The 20,339-nt window shown below is 45.9% G+C and overlaps 1 protein-coding gene across 3 annotated transcripts in view; it reads right to left on the reverse strand.

The window, feature by feature from the left end:
- Window positions 1-20,339, reverse strand: part of nr3c2 (nuclear receptor subfamily 3, group C, member 2) — a 591,892-nt gene that overhangs the window by 308,799 nt on the left and 262,754 nt on the right. The gene's annotated exons all lie outside the window — the stretch shown is intronic.

Consider the following 20,339-nt stretch of genomic DNA (forward strand, 5'->3'; position numbering starts at 1 on the left):
CATAGCATATTGGCACCTCTTGTCCCTGTTGGTCCTGAACTAGTACTGTGCCTAAACCTACAGGACTGGCATCTGCTATCACCTTGGTTGGTGCGTCCTTATCAAAATATGCTAAAGTGCCGGCTCTGGCCAACTCTTCCTTGAGTGCACTGAATGACTGTCTCTGTTGTGATCCAAATTTAAATGGTGTGTCTTTTCTCATCAGGCGTCGCAGTGGCTCCGATAGCGTTGCAAACTGCGGGATGAATCTGCTACTGTACCCAACGAGTCCCAAGAAACTCCTCACCTCTGTAGCATTCTCTGGTCCCCGAGCTTCTGCCACCGCTCGCACTCTCTCTGCTGTTGGTCCAATGCCCTTTTCAGACAACAGGATTCCCATGAAAATCAATCGGTCCATGTTGAATTGGCACTTCTCTGAGTTTAGTGTCAGTCCACTTTCCATTAGTCTGGTCATGACAGCGTGCAGGCGTCTGTCGTGCGTTTCCTGGTCGTGTGCATGCACAATAATGTCGTCTGATATGTTTTCAACACCCTCTATTCCAGCTAAGGCATTAGCTATCTCGTGCTGATATTGCTCACTAGCTGAAGATACACCGAATATCAGCCTCTTGTACCTGTATACTCCGTTATTTACTGCAAACGTTGTGATTTCTCGTGACTCAGGGGTCAGTTCTAGCTGGTGATAACCCCATTTCAGGTCTAGCTTACTAAACACTGTCGAGCCGTTCATACCTTGGAGTATCTCATCAACGGTGGGGATTGGATATCGTTCCCTCACTATTGCCTGGTTTGCTTGTCTCATGTCTAGGCATAACCTTACATCCTTATCCGCTTTTGGTACAATAACCACAGGATTTACCCATGGGGTGGGACCAGTTACAGGTTCGATAATGTCCATGTCCCTCAATTGTTTTATTTTGGCCTCTACTGCCACCCTTAAGTTGAATGGTATACGCCTGAGTGGCTGGGCCATAGGCTTCACTTGTGGGTCAATATACAAACTGATCTGTTTTGTGTTCAGCCTTCCTACTCCCTGGAACACCTTTGGATACCGCTGTTTTAGTAGCTGTCTTACATCTACCACAGCTGAGACATCTGCGCCTATTTTTAAAACTCCCAGTTTCATGGCTGTCTCCCTTCCTAGCAACGGCTCTCCATGGCCTTTAACCACAATGAACTCCGCCTGCTCAGTTCTCTTACCTATTGTAATCCCACATGTGAATACACCTTTAACTGACAGTGGTCGGCTAGAAGCATAAGAGAATAACTTTCTCTCTGTCTTAGGGACATGTGGCTGACACTTAATGTGTTCTGACTTTAATCCTTCCCATGTATTCTCATCTATCACGTTACTAGTTGCACCCGAATCAATTAACATTCTCAGGTTTACTCCCCCCACACAAAAGGTAAGTATCTCTGTCACGTTATTTCTAGTAACAGCAAATGCAAAGTCATTTTGTTCCTCTACATTGTTCATACTGTGTTTCTTTGTACCCTTTGTGCGGCATACTTTGGAGAAATGATCCTTTCCCTTGCACTTATGACACGTTTGTCCGCGTGCTGGGCATTTCGGAACTCTGCCCATGTGGTCTGTGTGTCCATATCTGTAACATTTCCTTTCGTTCCTATCGCCCTTTCCCTTTGGTTTCTCTGTCGAGCTTTTCACATAATATACCCTCTTTTCTGTGTAACACGACGAACAGTATCTGTCTCCGCCTTCTCTGTACATGACATGGCTGACATCTGCTCCTCGACGTTTTCACATTGTGAGGCCAATTGTAATGTGCGGGCGAGCATTAGACCATGCCCTTCCTCGAGCAATTTCCTCCGCACATAGGCTGACGTGCACCTACTCAGGATAGCGTCTCTTATTTGATTATCCACATCCCCCCCAAAAGCACAGTCTTTAGCAGCCTGCCGCAAGCGAGTTGCAAATTGTTGCACAGTCTCACCTGCCTTCTGGGACAACTTATGAAAAGTTTGTCTAGCAAATGCTGCGTTGACCTGGGGCACGAAGTAGTGATTCAAAGCACTAACCGCCGCCGTGTGGTCAGCTGGTTCTCCTGTGTCCGGTAGAGTCGAAAAGATATCCTGGACATCAGGTCCTGCTAGGTGTAGAAGTAGAGCTCTTCTCCTCTGCTTTGTGGCAGCTGTAGAGGTATTGTCGATAATGAGTCCTTTGCCGTCGGCATAAAGCTCAAAAGATGTTAACCACCTCGTCCATCTTGGACCCAACGTGGCTGGCTCGGCGAAGCATGCAAAATTTTGAATGCCGGTCTTCTCCATCCTAGCTAACTAAAACTTAGGCAACTACCTTTTAAAATGATTCCGTTCGTTATCCTCGTCGCCAATGTTGTATGAACGCATTCAAGCATAGAACCAGGCAGACAGGCTTCCAACTACGATGTTCTCTTTATTCTCTAAAAAAATGGCTGACTGCAGCTTTCCCGGGTAATTCCCATAATGCAATGCACATTACATTACCGTATTAACTGGTGTTAAACTCGCACATTACATTACCGTATTGAATGGTGTCAAACTCGCAATCAATACACGACACACACGGGGACAGAGAGAGAGAAAACCGCAGACACACACGGGGACAGAGAGAGAGAGAATGCCACAGACACACACAGGGACAGAGAGAGAGAAAACCACAGACACACACAGGGTCAGAGAGAGAGAGAAAACCACAGACACACACAGGGTCAGAGAGAGAGAGAGAGAAAACCACAGACACACACAGGGTCAGAGATAGAGAGAAAACCACAGACACACACAGGGTCAGAGAGAGAGAGAAAACCACAGACACACACAGGGTCAGAGAGAGAGAGAAAACCACAGGCACACACAGGGTCAGAGAGAGAGAGAGAAAACCACAGACACACACAGGGTCAGAGAGAGAGAGAAAACCACAGACACACACAGGGTCAGAGAGAGAGAGAGAGAAAACCACAGACACACACAGGGTCAGAGAGAGAGAGAAAACCACAGGCACACACAGGGACAGAGAGAGAGAGAAAACCACAGACACACACAGGGTCAGAGAGAGAGAGAAAACCACAGGCACACACAGGGTCAGAGAGAGAGAGAAAACCACAGACACACACAGGGTCAGAGAGAGAGAGAAAACCACAGACACACACAGGGTCAGAGATAGAGAGAAAACCACAGACACACACAGGGTCAGAGAGAGAGAGAAAACCACAGACACACACAGGGACCGAGAGAGAGAGAAAACCACAGGCACACACAGGGACAGAGAGAGAAAATCACAGACACACACAGGGACAGAGAGAGAGAGAAAACCACAGGCACACACAGGGTCAGAGAGAGAGAGAAAACCACAGACACACACAGGGTCAGAGAGAGAGAGAGAGAAAACCACAGGCACACACAGGGACAGAGAGAGAGAAAACCACAGACACACACAGGGTCAGCGAGAGAGAGAAAACCACAGGCACACACAGGGACAGAGAGAGAGAGAAAACCACAGACACACACAGGGTCAGAGAGAGAGAGAGAAAACCACAGACACTACCAGGGACAGAGAGAGAGAGAAAACCACAGACACACACAGGGTCAGAGAGAAAACCACAGACACACACAGGGTCAGAGAGAGAGAGAGAAAACCACAGGCACACACAGGGTCAGAGAGAGAGAGAGAAAACCACAGGCACACACAGGGACAGAGAGAGAGAGAAAGCCACAGACACACACAGGGTCAGAGAGAGAGAGAAAACCACAGGCACACACAGGGACAGAGAGAGAGAGAAAACCACAGACACACACAGGGACAGAGAGAGAGAGAAAACCACAGACACACACAGGGTCAGAGAGAGAGAGAGAAAACCACAGACACACACAGGGTCAGAGAGAGAGAGAAAACCACAGGCACACACAGGGATAGAGAGAGAGAAAACCACAGGCACACACAGGGTCAGAGAGAGAGAGAAAACCACAGGCACACACAGGGACAGAGAGAGAGAGAAAACCACAGGCACACACAGAGACAGAGACAGAGAGAGAGAAAACCACAGGCACACACAGGGACAGAGAGAGAGAAAACCACAGACACACACAGGGACAGAGCCGAGAAAACCACAGACACACACAGGGTCAGAGAGAGAAAACCACAGGCACACACAGGGTCAGAGAGAGAGAGAAAACCACAGGCACACACAGGGACAGAGAGAAAACCACAGGCACACACAGGGACAGAGAGAGAGAGAAAACCACACACAGGGTCAGAGAGAGAGAGAAAACCACAGGCACACACAGGGTCAGAGAGAGAGAGAGAAAACCACAGACACACACAGGGTCAGAGAGAGAGAGAAAACCACAGGCACACACAGGGTCAGAGAGAGAGAGAAAACCACAGGCACACACAGGGACAGAGAGAGAGAAAACCACAGGCACACACAGGGTCAGAGAGAGAGAGAAAACCACAGGCACACACAGGGTCAGAGAGAGAGAGAAAACCACAGGCACACACAGGGACAGAGAGAGAGAGAAAACCACAGGCACACACAGGGTCAGAGAGAGAGAGAAAACCACAGGCACACACAGGGACAGAGAGAGAGAAAACCACAGGCACACACAGGGACAGAGAGAGAGAGAAAACCACAGGCACACACAGGGACAGAGCCGAGAAAACCACAGACACACACAGGGTCAGAGAGAGAGAAAACCACAGACACACACAGGGACGGAGAGAGAGAGAAAACCACAGGCACACACAGGGACAGAGAGAGAGAAAACCACAGACACACACAGGGACAGAGAGAGAGAGAAAACCACAGACACACACAGAGACAGAGAGAGAGAAAACCACAGACACACACAGGGACAGAGAGAGAGAGAAAACCACAGACACACACAGAGACAGAGAGAGAGAAAACCACAGACACACACAGGGACAGAGAGAGAAAGCCACAGGCACACACAGGGACAGAGAGAGAGAAAACCACAGACACACACAGGGACAGAGAGAGAGAGAAAACCACAGACACACACAGGGTCGGAGAGAGAGAGAAAACCACAGGCACACACAGGGTCAGAGAGAGAGAGAAAACCACAGACACACACAGGGTCAGAGAGAGAGAGAGAACCACAGACACACACAGAGACAGAGAGAGAGAAAACCACAGACACACACAGGGTCAGAGAGAGAGAGAAAACCACAGGCACACACAGGGACAGAGAGAGAGAGAAAACCACAGACACACACAGGGTCAGAGAGAGAGAAAACCAGACACACACAGGGACAGAGAGAGAGAGAAAACCACAGACACACACAGAGACAGAGAGAGAGAAAACCACAGACACACACAGGGACAGAGAGAGAGAAAACCACAGGCACACACAGGGTCAGAGAGAGAGAGAAAACCACAGACACACACAGGGACAGAGAGAGAGAAAACCACAGACACACACAGGGACAGAGAGAGAGAGAAAACCACAGACACACACAGGGACAGAGAGAGAGAGAAAACCACAGACACACACAGGGTCAGAGAGAGAGAGAGAAAACCACAGACACACACAGGGTCAGAGAGAGACAGAAAACCACAGACACACACAGGGACAGAGAGAGAGAAAAAACCACAGACACACACAGGGACAGAGAGAGAGAAAACCACAGACACACACAGGGTCAGAGAGAGAGAGAAAACCACAGACACACACAGGGACCGAGAGAGAGAGAGAGAAAACCACAGACACACACAGGGTCAGAGAGAGAGAAAAAACCACAGGCACACACAGGGACAGAGAGAGAGAAAACCACAGACACACACAGGGTCAGAGAGAGAGAGAAAACCACAGGCACACACAGGGTCAGAGAGCGAGAGAAAACCACAGACACACACAGGGACAGAGAGAGAGAAAACCACAGGCACACACAGGGACAGAGCCGAGAAAACCACAGACACACACAGGGTCAGAGAGAGAGAGAAAACCACAGGCACACACAGGGACAGAGAGAGAGAGAGAAAACCACAGACACACACAGGGTCAGAGAGAGAGAGAACCGCACAACTGTATAGAAAGTACACGAAAAACAGAAACACAAAAGGACAGAGAGAGAAAACCAAAAATCCACACAGAAATAGAGAAACAACCGCTGACATACATGGGGGACAGTGAGTAAAGGGATTTTGCTTACTATCAAGGTTGGACTTGTCCCGTAAATATGTGATGCACAAAGGGGGTCCTTTAAAAATTAATCATGGTCTTGCTCCTTTTACTCCTTCTGATACATTGATTAGAGGTCCGGTTGTATAAGATGGCACAGTTCATACTTAGTGAAATGTACCCTCTTTACACATTGCCCCTCAAAGAGACTGAGATAGTTCTGTCATGGCAGTACAAACTTTGCCTGGAGTGCTAATGGACCCTAATGACCCTTTTTCTATGGCCTCAGACCTCACTGGTCTTCCTCCAACATGTCGAGCAAACTTAATCTTGTTGATGCTGTGTGGACTGAAACAATTTATCCTACTCTCTCACTGCTGTTTTATTGCCATTCTTACTGTGCTGTGTGTATCATTAACATAATGTTGGCCTAAGGGCAAGGTTGAGCAAATTTCCAGGATCCCTCTGATTGTTGCTTAACATGTCCAAAATGTTTTAATCTTGTGTGTGTTAATATTCATTAAACCATTCAGTAATGGGAAGAACTCTTGGAGTGTGGCCAAAAATGTGGTAATGCTCATTAATGTTAACGCCCCAAATAATACACATTAATGCACACTTAGCATGTGCATTAGCTCTAGTCCACTGCTTGGTGACTGGACTCCAGTCTGGGCTGTCATCATTGCCAAGTTTAAGTGACAGCCTTGGTTCAGGGGTAGCACACTCGCTTCATAAAGTTTTGGGTTCAAAGCCCACTCCAAGACTTGAGCACATCACCTAGGTTGATATTTTGATGCAGTTATTAGGGAGTGAGATGTTAAACTGAGACCCATCTGCCCTCCCAGGTGGATGTAAAAGATCCCATATCACTATTCGAAGAAAAGCAGACATGCTCTCCCAGTGCATTGCCTAATATTAATATCTCAACCAACATTACTAAAACAGGTGATCCAGTCACTTTCTCATTGCTGTTTGTGGGTATGTGCTTTATGGAAGTTGACTGCTACATTTGCCTACATTACAACAGTGGCTAAATTGAATGGATATATATATATATATCTATCTATATATATATAAAAGGATACATCTGTCTGTCTGTCATTCCGTCTGTCTGTATTGAATAAACTCGGAAGTTATGGAGCGTACCTACACGTGTGTTACATCGAAAGAAAGCTTACGATTCCAGAACCGTCATAAGTGTATTTACTTTTCGGTCGGACTAAAATTGTTCGCGCGTTATGCAAAAAACCTTCAAAATTAAACTCATTATCTGCTAATTAGCATTGATTGACTGACGTCAAGGTCGACCAATCCTGTGCCGTCACGATTGACCAATCCTACAGTTCAGTCGCCTGATGGTTGGCCAATCGCTGCGTCTGTGGGCGGGACTAATGCTTTTCAACTCAGGCATCGGGCAGCCATTGCTTCACTAATTCCAGCTCAAAATCTGCTCATCCAGCTTCGAAAAAGTTAGTATCTCTTTTAAAAATAACATCACATTTACCAAAAATGTTTTGTAAGTACTTTCACTTTCATCTTTGAAGCTATTAAAAGGTAGAAATGTTGCCCGGCAGCAGATTCACACAGGGACAGACAGACAGGCCCCAAAGCCTGGGACTCGATTTAAAATGTTGCCCGGCAGCAGATTCACACAGGGACAGACAGGCCCCAAAGCCTGGGACTCAATTTAAACCGCCCGGCCCAAAACAGCCCTGGCAAAGCCGGGCTCCCCCAGCTAGTATATATATAATATAGACTACCGTACAAATGCTTAATGCATGTCTGAAATTTCTTCTCCATTTTTAGTAGAAGTGTTAACTTGTTTAAATAAACAGGGGTAATGCTTCCATTTAAGCAGCGGTGGAATCTGAGATGAATGTGTTAACTGTTCATACTCTTGTATTTGGGACATGAAACAAAAATCTCTTGTGGCAAGGAATCCTTTGAGGCCTTACTTAAAAAAACCAAAAAGACAGCATGTTAGGTAAGTGAGAGTAAAGATTAAAAAATTACATTTAAAATGAAAGGGAGCAAGTAAGCTCAGTGCTAAAGAAATTTCACAAGTGTTCAAAAAACAATAACAAAGCATGAACAGTATAAGTAAAATAAATCTATGGAAATAAACAGGGCAAGAAATGAAGGAAAAGAAAGGTAAAATGGAAAGGTGAAGTCAGACACAACAAGAGAATTAACCAAATATGAAACTCAAATCCACTTATAACCAAAGGAGAGAAAATAAAATGAGGAAAAGATGTAAATTTTTTCTATCACTGCTACTGATTAGAAGCCTGACCCTACTAATCAGTTTTACATTCTGTATTTGCCATACCCATAGATGTTAGAGTTTTTCCCTTTATTAATGAGTATATGACCAGCTTTACATTGGAGCAGCTTACAGAAGAAAACTACTGTGCAGCGCATACAATTGGAGGACTGTGGTTTTGGTCATAGGGATGTAAACCAGTTATTAGAATAATGGAATGCTCTGAGCAGCATGCTGGTTAGATGCCGGCTTACAATATTTTTCCACTGCGGGCAAGTAAATGTATTTTTAACAACACCCTTTCATGAAGTCTGTGCAGTGGATAATTTGCCGGTGTTTACATACTGTTTGTCTGACTCAGTTACTATTAATGTCTTGTTAGAAAAACTACATTTGTTTTACTTTAAAATCTCTTATTTTTCCCAATCAGATGAATATAACATCCACAGCATGCTTGTCACTTTAAAGTAACGTCTGCACAAAAGGAAATTAAAGCTACACATTTGAAAAAGCTAATTAGTCTGTGTGTGTGCATACTGTAGATGTGCATAAACCCACACATGGTGCCTCTGTTCAGCAGATGAAAGCTCACATCTTCGCAGTATCTGTACTCGTATATCAATCACCTCAGTGTATGTGGATAGGGGAATAGCTGGTATGATCATAACAAAGTGGTGTGATCACAATTTTAAAAAAAATGACACCTATTTTGTTTGGACCTATCTTCAAGTGATAGCAAAAAATGCTGTCGATATAAGTTCTCTCCACATGATACATAATACTTTTGGTATCTTTTGCACACACTATGTGATTGCACCTATTTCATACAGGATTCTTAACTGGACTTTCTCCATTGTTGCTGAATGTTTCTGATTAGCTAAAATACAATTGTGTGGCACAATGGTTTTCATGGATCCCTCATGATTCACCAGAGAGAACTACTGTCTTCATGATGCATGGTGGGAAACCACTTTCACTACTGCCTGTTAACTCAGTTCACTGGTTTTCAGTGTTCTGCCAGTGAACAGTATCACTGGGGCTACTGCAATAAGAACAGAAAACTGATGAGCATCTGAAAGACAAAATAAGTTAACGATTTGGCTGTGACCTTTCATCAGAACATTATCAGGTTTATTTCAAAAGGTACCACCCAAACACACTAACCCATCTTTGTGCGGTTAGAAGTTGATCGAACTGATGTGCAATTCCAGCGATTTCTGTTTTTATTTCAGGATTTCAGCATTTGAGTTTTGCCTCCTATTAACCAGAACAAATCCGGCTCAATATTTCACACAACTGACTACTGTTGACCTAATGCTCAACAAAACAGCTACAATTCCCTGATTTTTCTTTTAAGTTGAATTAAGGTGAAGAAATGTCCTCTTGTCCTCTCCCGAAGCATTAACTCCTTGTTGGATTACAGTTCATACGCCAGCATTGTCAGTAGGACATTCAACTGTAAAGATATCACAAATTACCTAATCCTATCCTCACTTGATTTTCACCCGCATGTACAATATCAGTAGGTGATGATGAATGAAATCCTGGTTGATTTTCCACTTCCTAATCCAGTGGTCCTTAAGTCACTTGCAAGCATCATGAACATTACCCTAGCATAACATCAACTAACTCAAGAAGACTGGGGATTGAATCTGGGATCTTTCTGATCAGTATGGCTCAACTACTCACTGCCTTCAGAGAAGCCACATTCAATTTTTATCCTGTTTGCACTCACAACAGCATTCAACCACATAACACCTGTTGGTGAAACTGTCTTGTTTATAGTCCAGGGAAGTTTCATCAATAGGAAAGAGAAAAGCAAAGTGGCAGTAAAGTAAAAGAGCTGAAACATTTATTGTGAAAGTCATCTATTACATTTTTCTGGTTTCATGATTCAGTTCCCATTTCACACTATAAATCAATTATTACAATATTGGTCACCGAGGTACAAACCATAACCTTCATAACTGAAAGTACTATAATCAGCAAATCAGTGCAGCTAATAGCTGTGATAAATCCTATCATCACTTAGTCTACCAGCAAGCTGTATTAACTATATAGGCCTCCTTGGAGCAGCATTACGTGAACTTCACTCAGTTTAAATGTTCAGTTTGATTGTGTAAATTTGGGAATTTTCTCAGCCAAACCTAAATTTGATTAAAGCATCAACAGGAAAGAAACAAACATGAATTTATTTTTTGAAAGCAACAGTCCTTTCTTTAAACAATATCTTATTTGTTATCTGGCTGTGGTTTATCACCAAATAATGCTACGTAGTATTACATAGTATTTACAGCACAGAAACAGGCCATTCAGCCCAACAGGTCTATACTGATTGACATGATTAAGCAGCAGTGCCAGGTCATCACAGACATTAACACATTGCTGGAGGAAGACCTGCAGCTCAGAGGGACGGGTGGACATGCCTTACCAGTGGCTGTCAAAGTCACCAGTGCACTCAACTTCTTCGCCTCAGGCTCCTTCCAGGGATCTACAGCAGACATTTGCAGCATCTCACAGTCGGCCACCCACAGATGCATCACACAGGTCACCAATGCCCTGTTTGACAAGTCAGCCAATTATATCAACTTTGCCACTGATGAAGCCAGTGTTACTCGGACACTCGGCTTTGCCACTCTGGCTGGCTTCCCACGGGTGCAGGACGTCATCGACTGCACACATGTGGCCATTGGGGTACCCCATCATCACCCAGGAGTCTTTGTCAACCGCAAGGGCTTCCACTTCTTCAATGTGCAGCTTGTCTGCAACCATAGGATGATCATCATGTATGTGTGCGTCAAATTCCTTGGCAGCTGCCATGACTCTTTCATCCTGCACCAGTCCACCCTCCCTCAGCTCTTCGCACCTCCAAACATACTTTCCGGCTGGTTGCTTGGAGACAAGGGCTAACCACTGAAGACACGGCTCATGACACCTTTGAGGAGGCCAAGTACTGAGGCCCAGGAGAGATATAATGAAAGCCACATTTCCACCAGATGTGTCATAGAGCAGACAATAGGCATGCTGAAAATGCAATTCAGATGCCTTGACAGATCTGGAGGAGTCCTTCAGTACGCACCAGCCAGGGTCTCCAGAATTGTCATGGTCTGCTGTGCCCTGCACAACATAGCGCAGCAGCGAGGATTAGCGCTGCATGAGGAGCAAGGCACTGAGCGCACAGCCTCGTCAGAGGAGGAGCATCAGCTGGAAGAGGAGGAGGAGCAGGTGCAGGTGCAGATCCCACCAGCACCTGAGCACATTGCTGCCCAGAAGGCCAGGGATGGCCTCATCATGTCCAGATTTACTTAACTTTACGCCGTACACACATATGGCTGCCACATGCTTCACCAGATTGGCACCACCCTACTGCAACACCATACAACACCATAAAGGATTCCCTACAATTACCACGCCATTCCTTTCACACTGACCACCATTGCTGGAGGTACCTTATGTCTGACCCTCACTCCAACTAAGCCACTTCCAATGGTGCACACAAATGTGTCCAAGACTGGAAAGATGTGTAAAGAAAGAAATTGATGGTTCACATTAAATAAACTGAAACCTCACATCAACATTGAATGAAACGCCCAAGTGGCTACCCTTGTGAATCTACTTATGTGGCATCTTTCTCTTACTCATGCTTCTATGTGGTGCTACCCCTGTGATTTCAGCAGAGGTAGAGGCAGCCTCCTCACTTCCTTGCTGCAACTGCTTAGACACTTTTGATGGTCGTTCTCTAGGTTTTGGAGTTAGTGATGGCCCTGCCAAAGTCTGCTCCTCCTGCGATTTTGCAGGGGCAGACACGGCCATCGTTGTCCAGGGAGGCATCTGGGGCTATGACTGAGGGGGGTGCAATAGGGGAGAAGTGTGAATGCTTTGAGAGGAGCCCCCACTTCCATGTTCCCTCTCACCATCATCCCTCTCATGGGCCACCTGCACTTCCCCGCTAGCAAGGAGCTGGAGAGCACCTTGTTGCACATCAGTGGGGCCATGAGGACCCAAGTCTACATTTACATCCCTCTTAGAGAGGACATCTATGAGCCTCTGCCATCTATTTGCCATAGATAGCTATTTATCCTCCATAGATACCCATCAATTGCCCATAGATAGCCATCTATCCTCCATAGGTAGCCATCTATTCTCCATAGATAGCATGTGCTCCTCTGAGTGGCGCATTAGCTGCTCCATGTACTTGGCCATCCTATCCATGGAAGAGCCTACAGTCGCCATCACCTGCGCCACGGTGGTGCTCATGTTGGAGATGGACTCCTCCATTCTCTGAACATTTGCAGACATCGCACTCGCAAAACCTGTCAGAGCCTCCTGCACTTCTTGCTACACCTCCAGCATTGCCCTCTTTCTGGAGGTCCCCGAGGCTCAGCATCTGCATGCAGCTGAGCAGAGCTGGGAGCGTCCTGCGCCCTCTGATGAGGAGTCTCCACTGCTGTCCCTGTCTCCACCATCTGCTGTTGCTCGGTTGTGATTTGTGACACACCAGGTGACAACACTACTCTATCTTGCGAGGGACCCACCGAGGTGTGAGTATTTGCACTGGTGCTGGGTGCGCGTCTGTCTGGTGATGGTGCGCCCTCAGAGGCTGGAGGCTCCTCTGAGGAGTCGTCTTCCTCTTGTGTCTGAATAGTGGTGGGGGCTCTTGATGGACATGTGGGAGAGTAAAGAGATGAGTTAGATATGTCATATGTAGATTGGGTACAGAAACCATTATGCACATAATGACCATTCAATGGCTGCTGACATCAGCCCCCATATGAGTGATGATGTATGCCATGTAGCTGTATGATATGTAATTTCATCAGGTTGCTAAGATGACCCCTCTCTCCGTATCCCACCTTCAGGTGCTTGGCAACTCCCTTAGGCTCTAAGGCAGCTTCCTCTGATGTGGTCAGGGTGGCCATTGATGTCATTCCACTGCCTGTTCTCTCTCTCTCTCCCTCTTATTGTGGGTTCTCTTTTCCTGCAAGGAGGGAAAGTAGAAAAGGTTGAGTGAGAGTGATGGATTGAGTGTAAGGAATAGATGGGTTATGTCTGTAGAGGGTGACTATGATGGCTTGGGGTGGCAATTCCAAGTGGCCTCCTTGTGTGTTGTTTGTTGGCATGTTTGTATTAGGATGAGGGTGAGTGTGGGGGGTGGTTAGTAAGATGGGGATGTGATAATGTAGATAGAGGAAGAGGGATGGGTGGAGGTGCAATGTATGCTGGTGTCATAAGGATGTGCAGGAGAAGGGTTTGGAAGGCAGAGTGATGGGGATGTGATGAGAGGCACAGCAGGATGAAGGTTAGTTTGGCTTTGGACGCACCTTTCCAGATCTAACAAGATCGTTGAAGCATTTGTGGCACTGCACCTAGGTCCTCCTGACGACATCCCTGCTATTCACCTCCTCTGCTATTTAGAGCCAGGCTCCTTTGCTCTGCTGGGGAGGTCTCTTCCTCCCATCAGTAGGGAAGAGGACCTTCTTGCATGCTCTGACACCCTCCACAAGCATATGGAGGGAGTCATCGGAGAACCTGGGTGCAGCCCTCTGTTTCTGTGCAGTCATCTCTGGTGGTATGTGCAGCAATGTAATAGTGACGTGCTCTGCCTGCACACTCCTAGGTGAACCTTCAAATGCAATGTGGCCATGGCTCCTTTACATATCTGGCTGAAAACACGTCATCGATGACATCACCAGGCCTGCACCTTTTAATTGGGCCAGGTAACACGAATGGCGGGCTTAATAGGCACCATTAACGTAAAGTCATTCTGTGGAGCGGGATGGAGCCAGCAACAGGCTCACGACCCGCCATGGCAGCCGCCCGCTCCAGACCCGTCCAAGTAGGGAAAATTCCGGTCTGTGCAGCTAAAGCATAACTTCCTCCCCTTTGTATTCCAGCCTAGGATTGTTAACTTCAAAAAGAAAAGATTTCGGGGAGATATTATTGAAGTATTTAAGATTTTCCAGGGAATAGATAAATTGAACTCTGATAATATGTTTGAGATTGCCACAAACTCAAGTTTAGAAGACAATTTAGATTTAACTACTTTATGCTGAGGGTGGTGAACATGTGGAATTGACTGCAGCGTCCACACTAAAATACCATCTAAAGACATTGTAGCAAATTATAAGGAACAATTGGATGGATATTTGGGGGAATGGGTGATTGAGAAGTAGTTTTTGGTATAGCCAGATCGACTGCAGTCTTTTCCAGTCCTATACTTACCCATATTACTTTCCTTTAAAAATGTCACACAGCATTCCTCCACTGAAAGTGCCAATTCAAGTTTTATAGATAGATAGTTTGGCAACAATACTAAACAACATTTATGCCATTAAATCTGGTATAAATATCCTTAACCCTCTGATTATTCTACTATTAATAGCACATCAAAACGGCCACTGTGGCAGTGCGAACACTGCAAGTTCTCCCCAAGGGCTGAATTTTGCCGGCGCTCAGAGTGCAGGTTAGGAGGTGGTTCCACCGTCAAAATCACTAAGATTGACAGCGGGTTGGTATCCCACTGTAAACCCGCCACCTTGTCAGTTTCCCAAGTGTCAGGTCTGTCATCCCTGAACAGACCCGACACCAAGTGGTGAGTCAGCCAATTTAAATTGCTAAAAGCTTATTAAAAGGTAGTTAGGAACCATTTCCCCATGTACTTACCATTTTACAAGGTTTTCAACGAGGTTCCCGGAGAGAGGCTATCATGTCAGGTCAGTGTGTCAGGTTCTCAATGACTGGATTTCTGTGAATAGGTGAAAGGTGCAAAAGTGGTATAAAACATACCATTTCACAGCTGTTCACTACCCAATCTTAGAAGCTGGAGCATTAATGATTTGGAACCAACTTTTGAAATTTATGCACTTTTGAAGTGTTTGGAGTAATCTCTCTATCCACTGTCACCTCCTTGGAACAACCTATCTCAACACTGACAGATTACTTCTGTCATCTCAACCTCACTTGCCATCTATTCCATCAGCATCGGTGCCCTTGAAAAAATCTCACCTTGGTCCTCAGAATCCCAACACGATCAGCCCCAACACCCGCATCACCCGGCACAGCAGCAGCACCAACATCCACACCAACCTTCTCCGCAATCAACTAATGCTGCACTGGACACAGGGCATCATCGCCCGTGCACATTGCTGCCCGGGACATCAGCGATGGACTCACCATTTCCAGATTAGCATCACTTAACACTGTACACCCTGGCTGCCACATGATGCACCAGGTTGGCACCAGCCCACACCAGCACCATAAAGCATCTCTACAATGTCCAAGTCATTCCTTTCACACTCATCACCATTGGGGGGCGGGGGGGGGGGGGGTACCATTATGAAGAATCCTTCTTCAAGGGTGAGTATAAAATGGGAAATCCATTTGTACTCATGCTAGTTTTTTCACCAAAATTATCAACAGAAGAAATATCACCCTTTTGGTAAATAAAAAGCACGTCATGGAAAGGAATGATCTTAATTATAGAGGGTGTTAATTACCCTGGATCGGGGAGGAGAACTTTCAAATGGGAATGTAAAATCATACAGCTATTACAGGTCCGTTTCTTGATCCAGAAAGTTAAAAGGGAATCCACAGAAGAAGCGATTATTGATCTATGCTAAGTAGTAAACCTAAAACACAGTGAAAAATCTGGGGCTGGATTTTGCAGGGGGTCAGCGGGCACGATCGGTGGCGGGTGGGAAAGTGTTTTCTTTCCCCAGCAGGCCGAGACACTGCTGTGAACCGCCGCCACGTGCCTTTCCCCGATGTTGGGTCTGTCAGTGCTGAGCAGACCCGACACGCAGCGGCGGGTTCACAGCAGGGGACTCAATTCAGGTAATTAGTGGCTTGTTTAGAGCCACTTAAGAATGAATTTCAGCTCACCTTCTGCATTTGACATCTCGCCCATGGGGTCCATGCTGGTCGTGCACCATGTCTGTTAAGCTGAGGTGGGAGTTCAGTGGCCATTGAATCAGCTGTTGAGTTGACAGCTTCAAATGTACAGTAAAAGCTCCCACCTTACAGAGATATCTTCCCTCAGCCACAAGCTCTTCCTCACTGCATTCCCACAACAGATTCACCACGCTGCAAGTCTTTACACAAGTCTCCATCCAGTCTGACCTCATTACCTCTCTCACCATTGACAGATCGCTTCTGTCATCTCTACTTCACCTGTCATCTATTCCATCAGCATGGGTGCCCTTTATACTCTCTCACCTTGGTCCTCAGAAATCCACCACGATCAGCCCCAACACCAGCAGCACTAGGCTTGCAGTGAGTCAAAAGATACAAGGGTAGAGTTTCCGCTTTGGGTCCAACAATTACCTGATGCTGCACAGGACAGAGGGCATCAGCACCCGACCACATTGCTGCCTGTGAGGCCAGGGATGGCCTCACCATGGCTAGATTTGCTTCATTTAACGCTGTACACTCTGGCTGCCACGTGATGCACCAGGCTGGCACCACCCCACACCAACATCATAAAGCATCCCTACAATGCCCAAGCCATTCCTTTCACACTCATCACCACTGCGGGGAGTACCGTTATGTCTCACCATTCACTGCAACTCAACTAAGACACTTTCAAAGGTGTACACAAATCTGTCCAAGAACGCAAAGTGTTGAAACTAAAGATTTCAATGTTTGACAGCACATTACCAGAAACTTCACATGAACATTGGCTAAACCACCCAACTGCCTACCCTTGTGTGTTGTTAGTTGGTATGATTGCATTAGGATGAGGGTGCATGTGAGGAGTGGCTAATGAGATGGGGAAGTGATAATGTAGATAGAGAGAGGAGGGTGGAGGTGCAAGATAAGTTGGTGTGAGTAAAGATGTGCAGGAGTAGCATAGGGAAGGCAGAGTGATGGTGATGTGATGAGTGGCACAGCAGGATGAGGTTGAGTGTGGCTTGGCAGTAACGTTTCGTGATCTACTGAGATCATTGAAAGGTTTGTGCCACTGCAGCCTGGTCCTCCTGACGACATCCCTGCTTGTGTCCTCCTGTGCAATGTGCAACCAGGCTGCGTTGGGTGTCCTGGGGAGGTGCCTTCTGCCCATTGGAAGGGAAGAGAACCTCCCTGTGTGCTGTGACTCCCTCCATAAACATATGGAGGGAGTTATTGGAGAGCCTGGGTGTAGCTTTTGTGCAGTGCTTGTCAGTGTTTGCAGCACCTCAATGCTATAGAACACTGACAGCAGAACTGTCAAAATCAATTTGGACATGGCCCCTTTAAGGAAACCGGCTGATGACTCGTCATCAAATGACGTCATCAGACCCACTTCTTATTAATTGGCCGGGAACCTCACAGGGCGGGCTTAACAAGGGCTGTGGAATATCTTGTTGGGAGGCCAGGATCGACACAGATGCGAGGTCCCCACACGCCACGGACGTCGCCCACCTCGGACCCGCCGAGGTTGGAAAAATCCAGCCCCAAGACTGTGGCCTGCCTCTTGCCTCCTTAGCTAGAAATACCAAATCTGGTTGGACGTATTCTTAGAGATTTCTTCACATGACCTTCCACCTCTAACCGTCTCGCCCAGTCAAACAGACTTTTTCTTCATCTCCAATATTTTTATAATTAATAAGCAAAAGTGTTGAAAGAAAATGAAAAAAGTGCATTTTTTTATTAATACACCTAGGATTTTTCACCTGGGTTGCTCGCAGCTGTGTCCAGGAGATTAATCTTTAATTATTGGAGACTCCAGGATAATTCTGGAGGGTTGGCAACTCTATCCTCAGCAGGAACAAAATAATAGTCACAGGACAGTCTCGGCCCTGAATATAACTCGATTCAAGAACAAGTCACTAAGGCAGGGTGGATATTTAGATCCATCAGAGTTAAAATATACTATAAAATTTACAGTGTGGCTGCACAGAATAAATTGTATGTAGCATCTTAATTCCTTTAGTTAATTCCATCAACCCTCAGGATAATGATAATGCTGAAAGTGTGCAATTAGATGCAATAATTCTGTACTACAGAATCAACCCGTGTTACATTAATATTGAGTTTTCTTGGCTGTGCCAGTTTTTAATGTTGAAATGTCAAGGGATTATTTGACACCAAATGAGAAGATAAAGATAAAATTGTTATATTTTATGCCTATTGTATTTATCTTCTAAGATAAATTTGGGCTGGATTATTTCTATTAATTAATACAAATTATATTAAACTAATTTCTTCCAAGTAACTGAATACCAAACAGTATGTTCATGCCACACCATCAATATCTGTTACATTACTTAAATAAACTGGAGCAGATTTTCGTGTCCTGGCACTTGAGGTGTGGGACTCATGCACTGAGGGCTATGCATCCGCTTACAATCTGAATAACCAACTCCTCTGAAACTTCTGTGGTCAGCCTAATTTAGTATGAAGAGCAAGCACCCAGAATGAAAAGCTCATAGCATGTTGGGGGCAAGGGTTGTAACTTCCTGTCTTGCTGCAGTTACTTATGTCAGCCATTTAAACAAAAGGAAGATAGTTAAAGAGAAGTGGCCAATAGAGTTTTACATAGAAATTACAACATGGAAACAGACTGGCTGAACTACTCCATATTGCTGATTATCCTATTCCCATGTGCCTGCCCTGCTCCCATCTCCCTTTATTACCCTTTCCTTCAACCACCTATTTAACCTATTCTTAAATGTTGACCATGCCCCTCCCAAGAATGACCAGCACCATCTCCTCCAAGGGGTGAGATGATGCAGTTGAGCCTGTCTCCCGCTGGTTAAGGTCTGCTGGTGCCGGTTATGCACCTCCTTTTCCTGCAAGAGAAAGGGAAGTGTTTCAGTGAGTGTGGTGCAACGTCTTTGGGTGATGTCCCTGTCATGGTTGAATAGCTGACAGTGTGTGCAAGCTGTGAGATGTGGGTGTGAGGCTTGCAGCAGTGGTTAAGTGTGTGAGGGTGAGGTGAAGCATGATTTGTATTTGGTAGCGATTTGGTGAGTGATGGGGATGTGGTGCATTGAGCAGTATGTGAGGCTCATTGTGCAGATGGTGGGATATGGTAGTTGAAGATGAATTCACTGACTTTGACCACTCATGTGAGGTCATTAAACTTCTTTCTGCACTGCATTCACATCCTCGGGGCAACACTGCTGGCATTCACCACATTGGCTAGCTGCTCCCATTGCACTTTTGTCTGTTTCCTGGAGGGTCTCCTTGCCCCCTGTGGAAAGAAGGCCTCCCTCCTTGAATGGACCTCCTACACCAAGGCCTCCAGTACTGCATCGGAGAACCTTGGTGCACGCTCTCTCCTCTGCTGTGCCATCTTTAGTTCTTCTTTTCTACTGCCTTCCCCAGCTAGTTCAATGATCTGCTGCAGGCAGATTGCACCTCCCCTTTAAGAGGTGCAGACTGCCCTTAAGTAGTGCAGGCTAGCTTTAATTGGTGCTAACCTCGCATGAACTTGAGCCCCCTGCTGACCATTTAGCCACTCAGCAGCGTGTTCAGCGCTCGGCTGAATGCCATAATCATGGAAATGAACAGGCAGCATGAAGTTAGCGTGCTGCCTGCAGTTCTCTGATCGGGCCCGGGCCGTTCACGCATCGCGATCCCCGCACCTGTTTTCGGGGACAAACCAATTTCTAGGCCAATATTCCTAATTCTCTGTTTTGCTTTGAAGGGTGTTTTGATCCAGTTTCCATGGTTGCAGTAGGACTGGAACCATACATAATGTTTCATTTGATATTTGATATGCTGCCTGTATGTATCATTATAACCTTCAAGCCTATTCTTAACCAACTATTCATCCAGCACCAATTTTGTCCTCACATGTCATCTAGTTCCACAATCACAATTTAAAAGAAATAAGCCGCCTTTCAGCATTTAGGAAGTCTGCTTCCCTTCCATGTGTAGTTTGTTCTCTCTCTGTTCGATGATCTAACAGAAACTGACCAAACTCACCTTAATGGGGAAATGCAAATAGCAGGCAGAC

Source organism: Somniosus microcephalus, chromosome 2, assembly GCF_052327205.1.
Source record: "Somniosus microcephalus isolate GS21.2 chromosome 2, FLI_Smic_1.0, whole genome shotgun sequence".
Classification (NCBI taxonomy): Eukaryota; Metazoa; Chordata; class Chondrichthyes; order Squaliformes; family Somniosidae; genus Somniosus; species Somniosus microcephalus.